Below are 11767 nucleotides of genomic sequence, written 5' to 3'. Positions count from 1 at the left end.
TGCACCTTTTTTTTGATAAATGCCTGATAATTTCCTATTTTCCCATATTTCTAATGGAAAAAAGCTGCCATGTTTTAAAACTGGTAACAAGTCTTTACTTTAAAAAGAATCTAACTTCTTTTTAATTGAATGCTGCAGAATTTTCCCCAGTTGATGTTTGCCTTTTAACATTACAGGGTTTTGTCCAATATAACATTTTTGTTATTTTTTTGGTCACATTTACTAGTATTTTCTTATGACTTTTTTCAACCTGAAGATAAAAGGGGCATATCTGCTCATTACAAATGGGGGATCATTAGTTTAGAGTTCAATTTGGTGAAAGTGTCTCTCTTGGGAAATGTGACCTGATTTACAGTATTAAATAAATTGTAAATAAATGAATAAAGTTCTGCCATAACTTCAAAATTATGAGAAATTTGTAAAAAAAAAAAAAAAAAAAAAAAGTTGATCTATTATTGAGTTAACATCTTTGATAAAAGAAATACAAGTTATAAGTATGAATATTTAGAACACTTTTTTTTCTTACAATGTGGCCCTTATATAATATTTATTATTATTTACTTTTCCTTAAGATTGAATAAGGTAGGCTTAGAAAATGACCATTCATTTTCTGGTCTTAGTCATCTTTTCAAAACTACCTTATTGATCAATATTCTCTACCTTGTTGAGAATAGTGGTAGTTCATTCTGCCATGTAAACGAACTTTAATCTAAACCCAATCTACTTTGTCAATTTTTGAGTGTGGTTCTCTGAGAGAAAACAAACACTGTATTTAGAAGCTATAGATGTAAGCTTATATTCCCCTGAATTTATCAGCTCACCCCTGTCCTTATTTTAGAATTGACAGTAAAATCAATTATCATGAGAATGCAACTAAATTCAGTTAACATTTATTTTTAAAGGAATACAGGAACCAGGCTCATCTTGCTTTTAAAATAACCTAGAAAGTAAGTCTAACTCAGTACGGTGAAAATTCACTTCAGTTTTAATGTTTAAGTGAAATCATGCATACACACTATTTTGTTATAAAATTTGAAGAATTCTCTCCGAATATTACTCCTAAATTTTGTATAAAGAAGGTGTTTCTTTGTCTTTAATAACCTGAGACCATAGAACTACACTAGAATTCACTAGAGAAAAAAATGCATTGTTGTATTATGGCTTTGTCAAAGTCTATATTGGATTTAAATTATGATGTTTCATAGTATTTCCTATACTGATACAATCTAACTCCATTTTAAAAAATCATAACACATTTCTGAATACCTAAAATAAAGAATTTAGTTTCAATAAATATTTGGGTGAAAAATTAAATTTTTATTATATATGACAGTATTGTTAGTAATTACGGATGTTTCACTCTTGAATTCTTAGATGAATCAGAATTTCTCTCGAGTAGGTAAGTGCCTTAAGGTCGGATCATTCCTTATTATGTCTTTGTATTCTCAGAATCTGTCTAACATGTAGAACACACACACATACACAAAAATTGATGTTGACAGAATGAAACTGCAGAGAGAATGGCTAGAGACAGAACACAGCCAGGAGAAAGAAAAATTAGCCCTCTCTAGTTTGGTTTTAGTCCAATTTCTGACTATTTATAATAAAGGGAAGAAGACAATCAGATTGCAAAGTACCAACAAATACCAACAGTTAGGTCTCATTAGCAAAACTCCCAGCAGAGCAATGGAATTTTATTGTAGTTGCTCATTTCCTGTCCCCTGCACAGTAACTTCCTTATTCAACCTTCGCTGCATGCACAGTGCAGAGGAGGCACTAAATACAAATGTCAAATGTATGCATTCATGCAGAACACAAATAAGTAGTTTAAGATCACCTCAGGAATTTATATCAAATAGTATATGCTTCTTGTTAGCTAAAAATAGTAAGCATGCTAATTCAAAACTAATTTTCTAATTTATAAATTTTCATGGGGTGGGGGGGTCTCTTTTTTGCTAATTTGACACTTGCTCTAACACAAAAACATGAAACACCAGCTAAGAATGGAGAGTTCTGCTCTATAGAGCTTCAACACTTTATAGCAACACCTGATGCTAGGTCTCAGGTACACAGTTCTCTTAACACTCAACCAGTAAACACCAAAATCAAAACAAGAGCCAGACTTGCGAGTTTCAGCCGAATTACCTGTCATTCTATACTGAGACAAACTACACGATGTTTTGGATCAAAGTAATATTTTCCATCAATGATGTTTATTTTGTTAATTTATTTTTCAATTACAGTTCACATACAATATTATATTAGTTTTGGGTGTACAACATAGTATTAGATTTTTATATACCTTACGAAGGGATCACTGCAATAAATCTAGTACCTATTATAAATTTACATTTATATAAACAGTAAGCAATGAGTCCTCATTTTTCATAGCTTGGTTCAACTTTTCTGTATTTGAGGTTACCAGGTCTTAAAGTTTTGGTTACCAAATAAACAGCTCTGGGGGAGCCTGAAGGCCACGATGGATTCTGATTAGGATGACACAGATGGCTGACTGCGAAGGTAAGTTTGCATTACAGTATTTCCTTCATAAAGGAAATTGGATAACTTCTAAGGTTACATTTACTGGACATTTGTCAGATTTCTAAGTTAGCCTTCATACTCTCTCAATATATCGCACATCTAAGTTTATTACAATTGACACCAAAGATATATACCTTTCCACAAACAAAAACAGAAAACCAGGGGGAAAATACCTAAGAACCTGCTATTAAAACAGACTCCAAAAGGATTGGTTGTTGGCAATAACTCAGTGAGAATAGATCTTGTATTTTCATTTTCTTCAAATGGTTTCTAGGTTATCGGATCCATTTTTATAAAATGAAAGCTGAGATACCACCAGAATGTAAGCTCTGCAAGGCAGGAAATTTTTTCCCTTTTCTATAAATGAGAATTATGTGAAAGATAAATAAGAAAACAAGAGCAGAGCGAGCTGCTCTGGATAAAGCCATGTTGAGAGCCTTATTCCCACAGTGTGCCCAAGGGGCGCCATCGAGCTTCCCGTGCATGTTCTGTAACAAAGTACGCGGCACCCAGGTGTGCTTATAGGGATCTTGCAGGCCTCTGAGCAGCCAGAGCATTGTGTCATGTTGTCCTAGACAAGCTTTATCCGTTTGCCCCAAAGTACCCTAGAGATGTTATTAATAGTTTTTCTTTTTCAGTCCCGCTATGATGGAAAGATTGAAAGCCACTGTAGCACATGACACAGAAATTAGCCTATTAAACTTGAACAACATGTGTGATCTGTTGGCCACTGTGACCAAAGAGCCTTAGTGAGAATCTTAAAGTATCTTTGATTGCAGGCTCATCCACATGAATTAGCTTTCCAGCATGGCCCACAAAGCCGAGTAAACTGAATTGCTCAACTGAGTTACTTAGTTTGTCTGGGGGGAGAAAAGAACTTACTTTTCACATTAATGAGGATCATTTGGCTTATTGGGGCTACTTCTGGTTCTTTATGATAAGCCATGTCATCTGCATAGGGAAAGACAGTTATTTTTCTATGTATATAACTGGAAGGAATGTAACTACTTCATTTAAAAAAAAAAAAAGAAACCTGCTTGAATTTGGGTAGAAGTTAAAGAAAGGGGAGCCAAAGTCCTTGATAAACACCACTTCAGATGAATGTCTTCTATCAGGAGAAGAGCTGCCGGTGGGATTGGGCTTTGACAAGTATTGGGAGTTGACACTATGCTAAGTACTTTAGAAACACCATATGAAGTTCTCTCATAAATAGCACAAGAGATGCCATTTTTTACAGTTGAATAAACTGTAGTTCACAGGAGTAAATGAAGATATACTTTAATTTATTCCAGGTGCTCTCTAAGTCCCTCAGGTAAGACACCTGGTTGATTGAGCCATTCCTGTAGCTTATTACGGGCCTGCATTTGGGTGACGGGAGCACTGATGCTGCCCACCACCCCATCAGAATGATCCCTTTGAGTTCTGTGCAAGCACAGTCAAGGTGGTTGCACACATGCCTGTTACTTTTTGAAAAGGTCCCCGATGATTTTGCTGTGTAGACAGACTGAAACGCAGAGCGAAGGACTGCCTGTTTACAAACTAGGAGTTGACTAACTCTTAAATCTATCTTCAAAAGTGGCAGCTGAAGAGTGAATTAGTATAAATAATCAGAAAACATTCACACCGAGATATAACCACTAACAGTCTAGGTAGCAGGTGAAATTCTCCCAGTGCCTTGCTTAATATGAATATGAATCGTGTGACTCTATAGTAGAACTATTAGGTGAAGACAAGTTCATAGACCTACCATGTTTCCCCAAAAATAAGACCTAACCGGAAAATAAGCCCTAGCATGATTTTTCAGGATGACATCCCCTGAACATAAGCCCTAATGCATCTTTTGGAGCAAACCTGAATATAAGACTGGTCTTATTTTGGGGGAAATGCAATATACGAATGGAGAACTACATAGAATGAAGGAAATTGAACTAAGGCAGTTAATTGGTTTCAACCTCGGTGGCATATTAAACTCACAGTGGGACAGTTTTTTAAAATACTGATGCCCAGGACTCACCACAGATCAATTAAACCCACACCTCCTGAAATAGGCCTGGATACGGGTACATTTTTTTTAAACTCCCTGGTGATTTTAACTTGTAGCTGTGATTAAGAACCACTGTCCTAAGGCTTAAAAGTGAGGTTCAATCTGTCACTTGATAATTAGGCAATGCTTCTCAAACTTGAACCAGCATAGGAATCACCTCAAATTCTCTTAAGCTACAGGTTGTCTTGGTCTTATGGGTGGGGCCTGAGGTGCTGCATTTGCCACACGCATGATGGTGATGCTGTGAGCTGCACATGGAGTAGCAAGGTTTCCGAGCAAGGATTCTGAGGTGGCTGCACCCTGGAATCACCTGGGGAGTTAAAAACCCACCAATACTTGGGTCCCACCCCGGGGATTGATTTCATTGGTGTGGGACATGCCGGGTATCAGAGCTGTAAAACCTCCCCAGGTGATTCTACTTGGTACAAAATTTGACACCACTGCCTTAGAGTCCTTATAAAGAGTGAAATAGAGACCCCTAGTAAACCTGAATGAGCAGGAATCAGAAGAGCATCATGTGCAGGGGATGCCGTATCAAAGAGCGACCTGCTGGGCTATGAACCAGCATCTAAAACATCAGGCTTTTCATTTTCTCTAGAAGATTTGGAAGCTCTGCCATCACTGCATTACCGTGGTGGCAAACTGGTAGATCTAAGTAGGGCCTGCCCTTTAGAAGGTACGTGCACGTTCCCATGTGCCAGGCCTACCTGTCCCATCTCATTTATTTGTATTACCTGCCTCCCTCCGTGGGCAATCAAATTTGAGACTCTTTGTTAACCAATGCGTAGTGTCATTGACTCCAGGCCACTTGGCATGATTCACAGGTCCCCAGCAGAGCTGTCTTCAATCAACAGTGACCGGACATAAAATGAATAATTAGCCCACTCAGAATTCGTAGACATTGCCCAGGTATATGGATTAAAGAGCTATCCTTCCCCGCAGCTGATACTTACGAATATTCAAAGGCCACACAGTTAGTGAGGGACCCGTAAAACAAAGTGCTCACATTCCAACTCTCAGCTCCAGGCACTGAACCTCTGTGTGTGAGGATAATTGAAACAAGCTGACAAGGTTATGAGAATTATGCATAGCAAAGTGCCTGGCTCCCAATAAGGGCTCAATCCATGTCAAGCTGCTCGTATAACCCATTTGGTGCCTATGTCCTTCACCTGTGCACAGGAGCTGGGCATGCCCAGTGCACCTCGGGCAGCAATTTTTAGACAGCTAGACCGTAAGCTCCTTCAAGTGCCTATATTGGCACATTTCCTATCCTGTTAAGAAGAGGCTGGAAAATACTTTGTATATTAACCCAAACCAACCAACCACCAAACAAACCCTACCAGAAGGAATTAAAATGAAAGGCTCTGGACTTGAAAAGCCCTAATCCATCTGGGGAGAATTTGTCATCTGGTGTTTCCTAGTTGTGTCCACTACCTACCCCATCTTTGTACCAACCACCTTGTGTCACCTTTGCTTGGTCTCTCACTGGACTGGGTTCCTTCAGAAACAATAGCTCTCTTTCTACCCGCCCGGGGGAGGCTTCCACAAAGTAGGTAATCAATAAAGCAGTACTGAAAGAACAAACAAATAAACCCTCATGCAGTAGTGCCTCGGTTTTCAAACATCTCCATTGACGAACATTTCGGTTTACGAATGCCATCACCCAGAAGTAAATGCTTCGGTTTTTGAACATGCCTCGGAAGTCGAACATGTCACGCAGCTTCCGTTGGGTTGCAAGATCCTGAGGACTAGCTGTTGGCTGTTTTCTAACATTTCAGAACTCGAACGGTCTTCCAGAACGGATTTCCTTCGAAAACCAGGGTACCACTGTATACTCATCCCCAAGAACTCTTGGTAAATACGGTTTGCTTGTATTATATTTCTTATGTGTTAAAATACTTCAAAACCTAGGCTGCCAGTTATCATTGACAAAACAGCTTTTGTTGGATGATGTTAATATAAATGAATCCCTATGCACCTGGACTTACATCTTTACACAAAGTAGAGTTTGTGTACCATGCAAATGTTAACAATTAATAATGATAGAGTGATTGTTGATTTTTCCAGAACTGTGCTTTGCTATTTTGCAAGTTAGCATGAATGGAAATCATTTAACACTTTCCTTTCCCAAGCTGTCTTTCATTTATATATTTATTAGGTCTTTCAATAGAGTAGAAGCTTTTCAAGGGGTAAAGAGATGCTAAACCCATTTTGAGAAGTTTCGACCAAACAAGCTGATCTAAACATAGTACTATTTAGCAAATTGTGTATTCACAGAATTTATTCCAAGATCTAAAAAGTCTATAAAAATGTGTTTCAAAAGACTAAGCACTGAGCTCTCATTCATTTGTTCTTTAAAAAAATCTTCTCTCAAACAATGTAGTCAATCTACACTATCTCTAAGTCCAGACATTCCATAAAAATAATTTTTAAAATGCTCCCAACATGCTTATGCCTTATCCAATTATTGTATATTTTTTACAGTTATTAAAGTCCTGCATTTATAATTGTTTGCATTTTCCAAGATACTTAGTTCTCTAAGTTAAATAGGACACCCCTGATTGAACAATTACAATGATTTCTTTCCTCTTCTAAGACTCCATTTAACACTTGAATGCAACCAGCCATACTGTGTTTGTGTTGCTTGGTTATATGAAAATTCTGAGGCTCAAGTTTTCGCCATATGATTTTAAATGAAGGTTTTCAGAAAAGTATAACACCTAATATCTAGATGAAGGGGTAGGTATGTTTTTTGCCTTTTCATCCAACTCCATTTCCTGTATAGAGAACCTGGAGATCTCCCAGAAAGGCTCGTTGAAGGCTGCTCCAGACAGAGAGAACTAGGGTAAGAACCAGAGCCTTGCCAGACTCCGCCCTTCCCACCACATTGCCCTGTCTGTCTGTTGGGAGATACAGTCCCCCTTGGACATCTTGCACTCCTACATGTCCTACTGGGTGTGTCATGTCTTCAAAGCCCCAAACACTGCACCCAGCCCATTTCTCAGTGTTGTTTATGCAGCTGGTAACCTTAACAGATGAAATTTGCCCAAGAATCAAAGCTATTAAGAATGGAGCCAAGTCATTTCAATTATACAATGCATCACATAACCAGTGACTCTGTCCAGTATGAAAAGGAAAATCCCCCATTCTTCTTTCCTACCAATTCCCTTCACCACTAACCCCAACCATTTTTTTTATTTGAAAAGGAAGGTACGTGTATGTGTGTGTATTATAGACACACACACAATGTTATATCTAAACCATGCTGACTGCAGGAATAAATTCCTAAAATCCAGTATTGACATCACGGGATGCAGAGTATTTAAGTTTTGTCAAATTCTCCAAAAAAATAAAGCACGCAAACAATACAAAAAGACACTAACATTTGGGTAGCGGCTAACAATTTACACTTCCGTTCTTCATTCCTATGTTTCATGCATTCTTTCTAGGGTCTTCAGGTCTTGGAACAATCTCCACATTTCCAATAACTGATAAGGCATTCCACATTTATAGTTGGGGCTGCCAAACAGGCTATTTTGAAAGCACAACATGCATTTTCCAGAAGTCCCATTCAAAGTGGCATGTATCTGAGACACGTTAGCAATAAGTACTTGTGTATTAACTAGAGGTTCTAAGACACATCACCTTTCATTTCTTGTACTTACTGTCTGAAGTGGGAGGAACATTTCCACAAGGAAGCAGCTGCAAGAACAATGAACAAATCCAAAGCCATGTGACTTTGAGATGAGTAGTGAATATACACAGTGGAACTAACAATTATATCAGGAAATGAAGCCGCACGTATGACAGATGTACTCTAAAGTTGACCATTTTCCGCCATGAAAAACACAAAAAGTTAACCTCACAATAAAAAAAAACAAACTCTACCATGTTTCCCCGAAAATAAGACCTAGCCAGACAATCAGCTCTAATGAGTCTTTTGGAGCAAAAATTAATATAAGATCCAGTCTTATTTTACTATAAGACCGAGTCTATAATATAATACCCAGTCTTATAGTAAAGTTATATATTATATTATATTATATTATATTATATATTATATAAGACCCGGTCTTATAGACGGGGTCTTATATTAATTTTTGCTCCAAAAGATGCATTAAAGCTGACTTTCCAGCTAGGTCTTATTTTCGGGGAAACACGGTATTAACACAATAGACTGTAGGATATACAGAGGGTGCAAAAAAATGTATACACGTTTTATGAAAGGAAAAAACTATTAAAATTATAATACTCAATATATACCAGTAACAAAGGATGAATACACATGTATACATTTTTTTGGCAACCCCGGTATATTTTCTTGCCTGCCCCACTTTTCTAGAAACAAATTAACAGGAGATAATTGGAATTTAAAATACAGGCTTATTCTCTTGATGGCATCCCATTTGTTTCCTTCCTCTTCTTCACATGAGTGCAAATTTAAAAAACACAACAAACCAAACAAAGCAAGTGTATTGGTTTTTCTATAGCTGCGTCACAAATGCTCACAAACTTAGTGGCTTAAAACAGGAGGAACTTATGACCTCACAATCTGGAGGCCAGAAGTCCAGGTACCGCTGGCTGCATTCTCTGCTCAGGGTCTCACAAGGCAAAATGAAGGCGTCAACCAGCCTGTGCTCTTACCTGGGGGCTCTGGGGGGAGGCTCTGCTTCCCAACTCACTCAGGTTGTTTGCCGAATTCAGTTCCTGGTGAGTGTACAGCTTAGGTCCCCATTCCAACACACCGGCCGGCCTGCATTCTTAGCCTTGTAGGGCACCCCACACGGACTCCCAAGTCAGCACTGAGAACCTTCGTCCCCTTTCACCAGGAAGAGCCCAGGCCCTTTTAAGAGCTAGCCTGATTAGATTGAACCACAAAGGCTATCTCCCTGTCTCAAGGTGAACTGATTTGAGACCTCAGTTACCCCAGCAAAACCCTCCACAGCTGCACCAAGATTAGTGTTGGATTGCCTGAGTGGGAGACGGTGTGTGGGCGCCTTGGGGCCATTTCAGAATTGTTTCCTACAGCAGGAAAAGCAGGATTTAAATCTCTCCGATAGGAATTACAGGTTACGTATTTCACCTGACCACCATTTTAGATTGGAATCTCTTCTCAAAATAAACTTAAAAATTTTTTTTATTAGTTTCAGGTGTACAAAACAACATACTAGTTAGACATGTAAACCCCTCATAAAGTGATAACCCCCCGCCCCCAAGCTACTACCCCTCTGACATCTTATATAGCCGTTACAATACCATTGACTATCTTCCCTAAGTTGTACTCCACATTCCGTGACAGTATATACCTGTATATTTAGTTATAGTTGACATTCAATATTATTCTACGTCAGCTTCAAGTCTATATATAGTGCATTGGACACAGTCTATGACGTGATCCCCGTGGTAAGTCCAGTGCCCATCTGGCACCTTACGTGATCTTTATAACATTGTTGATCATATTCCCCACACTGTATTAACTATCAGTTTGTATTTCTTAATACCTTCACCTTTTTCACCCTGCCCCCAACCCATTCCCTTCTATCGCCCTGATAGATCTAGTACCTATCTGGCACCATTACAATATTATTGACTATATTCCTTATGCTACATAAAAATAAACTTTCTTAATAAAATGTCTATTGTTCACGCTTAAAAGATAAAGGAAAGTCACATGGAAATAAGAATTCTAAAAGCCAATAGCAGTTATTTTAAAAATCCATGTCAATTATATCTAAGTAGTTGATGTATCTCAAGATGGTAACCTAGTGATTTTTTTTTGTTTTTTTAGCTTCAAAGAAATTTTATTTTAAAAAATTATTTCAGTTATGCTCAAAAGTACTATATTGTTGGGTGTTTTTTATTCCTATTCCCCCCCCACCCCCCCCACCCTTTGGCAACCATCAGCTTGTTGTATCTCTGGGTCTGTTTCTGCTTTGCTTTATTTCTTTTTTAGTCTAGTGATTTTTAAATTCTCTTTAATCAAGGGTTAAGCAGTGATAACAATGCTCCATGAAGGATTAAGGAAGCATTAATAATGTGGGACTATTAATTTGTAGTGATTTGGCAATGAAAATGATGATACTTTTCATATTATCAGCCAATCTCCCGAGTCAGAGAACCATCCGAAAGAAGTAAGTCTAGATGGAAGATGGTGACACAGAGAAAGCTATCAGCACCAGGAGGATCCAATTAGCTTTGCTCATGTGAAATAGTGTACTGTTTTATAGACTGTAAAACGTATCCTTTTTATTGTTCTTTCCTTCTGATAATCCTGGGCATTACCAATTAACGTACAGGTCAGGGTGTTAAGTAACCTGGTTCTCACCCCATTGTGCCTTTAACCACCTGTGCAATTTTAGAAACAGCATTTACCTCTGGGCCTCACTAGTCGCATTTGTGAAATAAAACCATTTTAGAATTTTACAGCTAAAATGGACCTTTGAGATCATACCTTTAAATTCCAGCCAGCTCTCAAGTCCTATTTACCCAAATATCCACTTTTAAAAAGGGAAACTATCCCCCCCAATTAGAGCAATGTAATAATTGAATGGATATAGCAGGGTATTTGGTTACCTGGCTGAAATAAGTTATCATTTTTATTACTTTTAACTTTCTGCAGATGTTTAAGCATTTCATCAAATGAAGCGTCTTGATCCTGCTCCTAACCCCCTTTGTGATTCAATACACTAGACAACTCTGCTTATGTTTTCAAGTTCTTTATTTATATCAGTTCAAAGATTTTGTTATCCTACAAAATTACAGACACTTCCAAATTCAAAGCCTAATGTATTAACATAAATTTAGTTTTCCTATAATAATAATAATACCTTGTCACCTTGCTTTGCATGATCTACAAAAAAGGCAGAATTCACAGTTATGTTACTCTGAATTTTACTGTTGTATTTCCATTCCTGAACCTTTGATGTAACTTAATTCAGTCCACATTTACTGAGAGGTTGTGATGGATCTGATTTTTGTACCAGACCATAAGTTTCGTAGGGGCATCTTTTTATCCTCAACACATAGCACAATTTTTAGAACTTAGTAGGTTCTCAAAATATGTTTCCAGAATGAGTACAGAAAATGCACAGGTCCCATTTTCAAGGAGCTTACAATCTAGTGGGAAAGGTGGCTGTTAGACCAGTGAGGCCCATTTCACACTTCTAACCTACAGAACTGTAA

Source organism: Rhinolophus ferrumequinum, chromosome 24, assembly GCF_004115265.2.
Source record: "Rhinolophus ferrumequinum isolate MPI-CBG mRhiFer1 chromosome 24, mRhiFer1_v1.p, whole genome shotgun sequence".
NCBI lineage: Eukaryota > Metazoa > Chordata > Mammalia > Chiroptera > Rhinolophidae > Rhinolophus > Rhinolophus ferrumequinum.
This window is presented reverse-complemented; position numbering follows the sequence as displayed.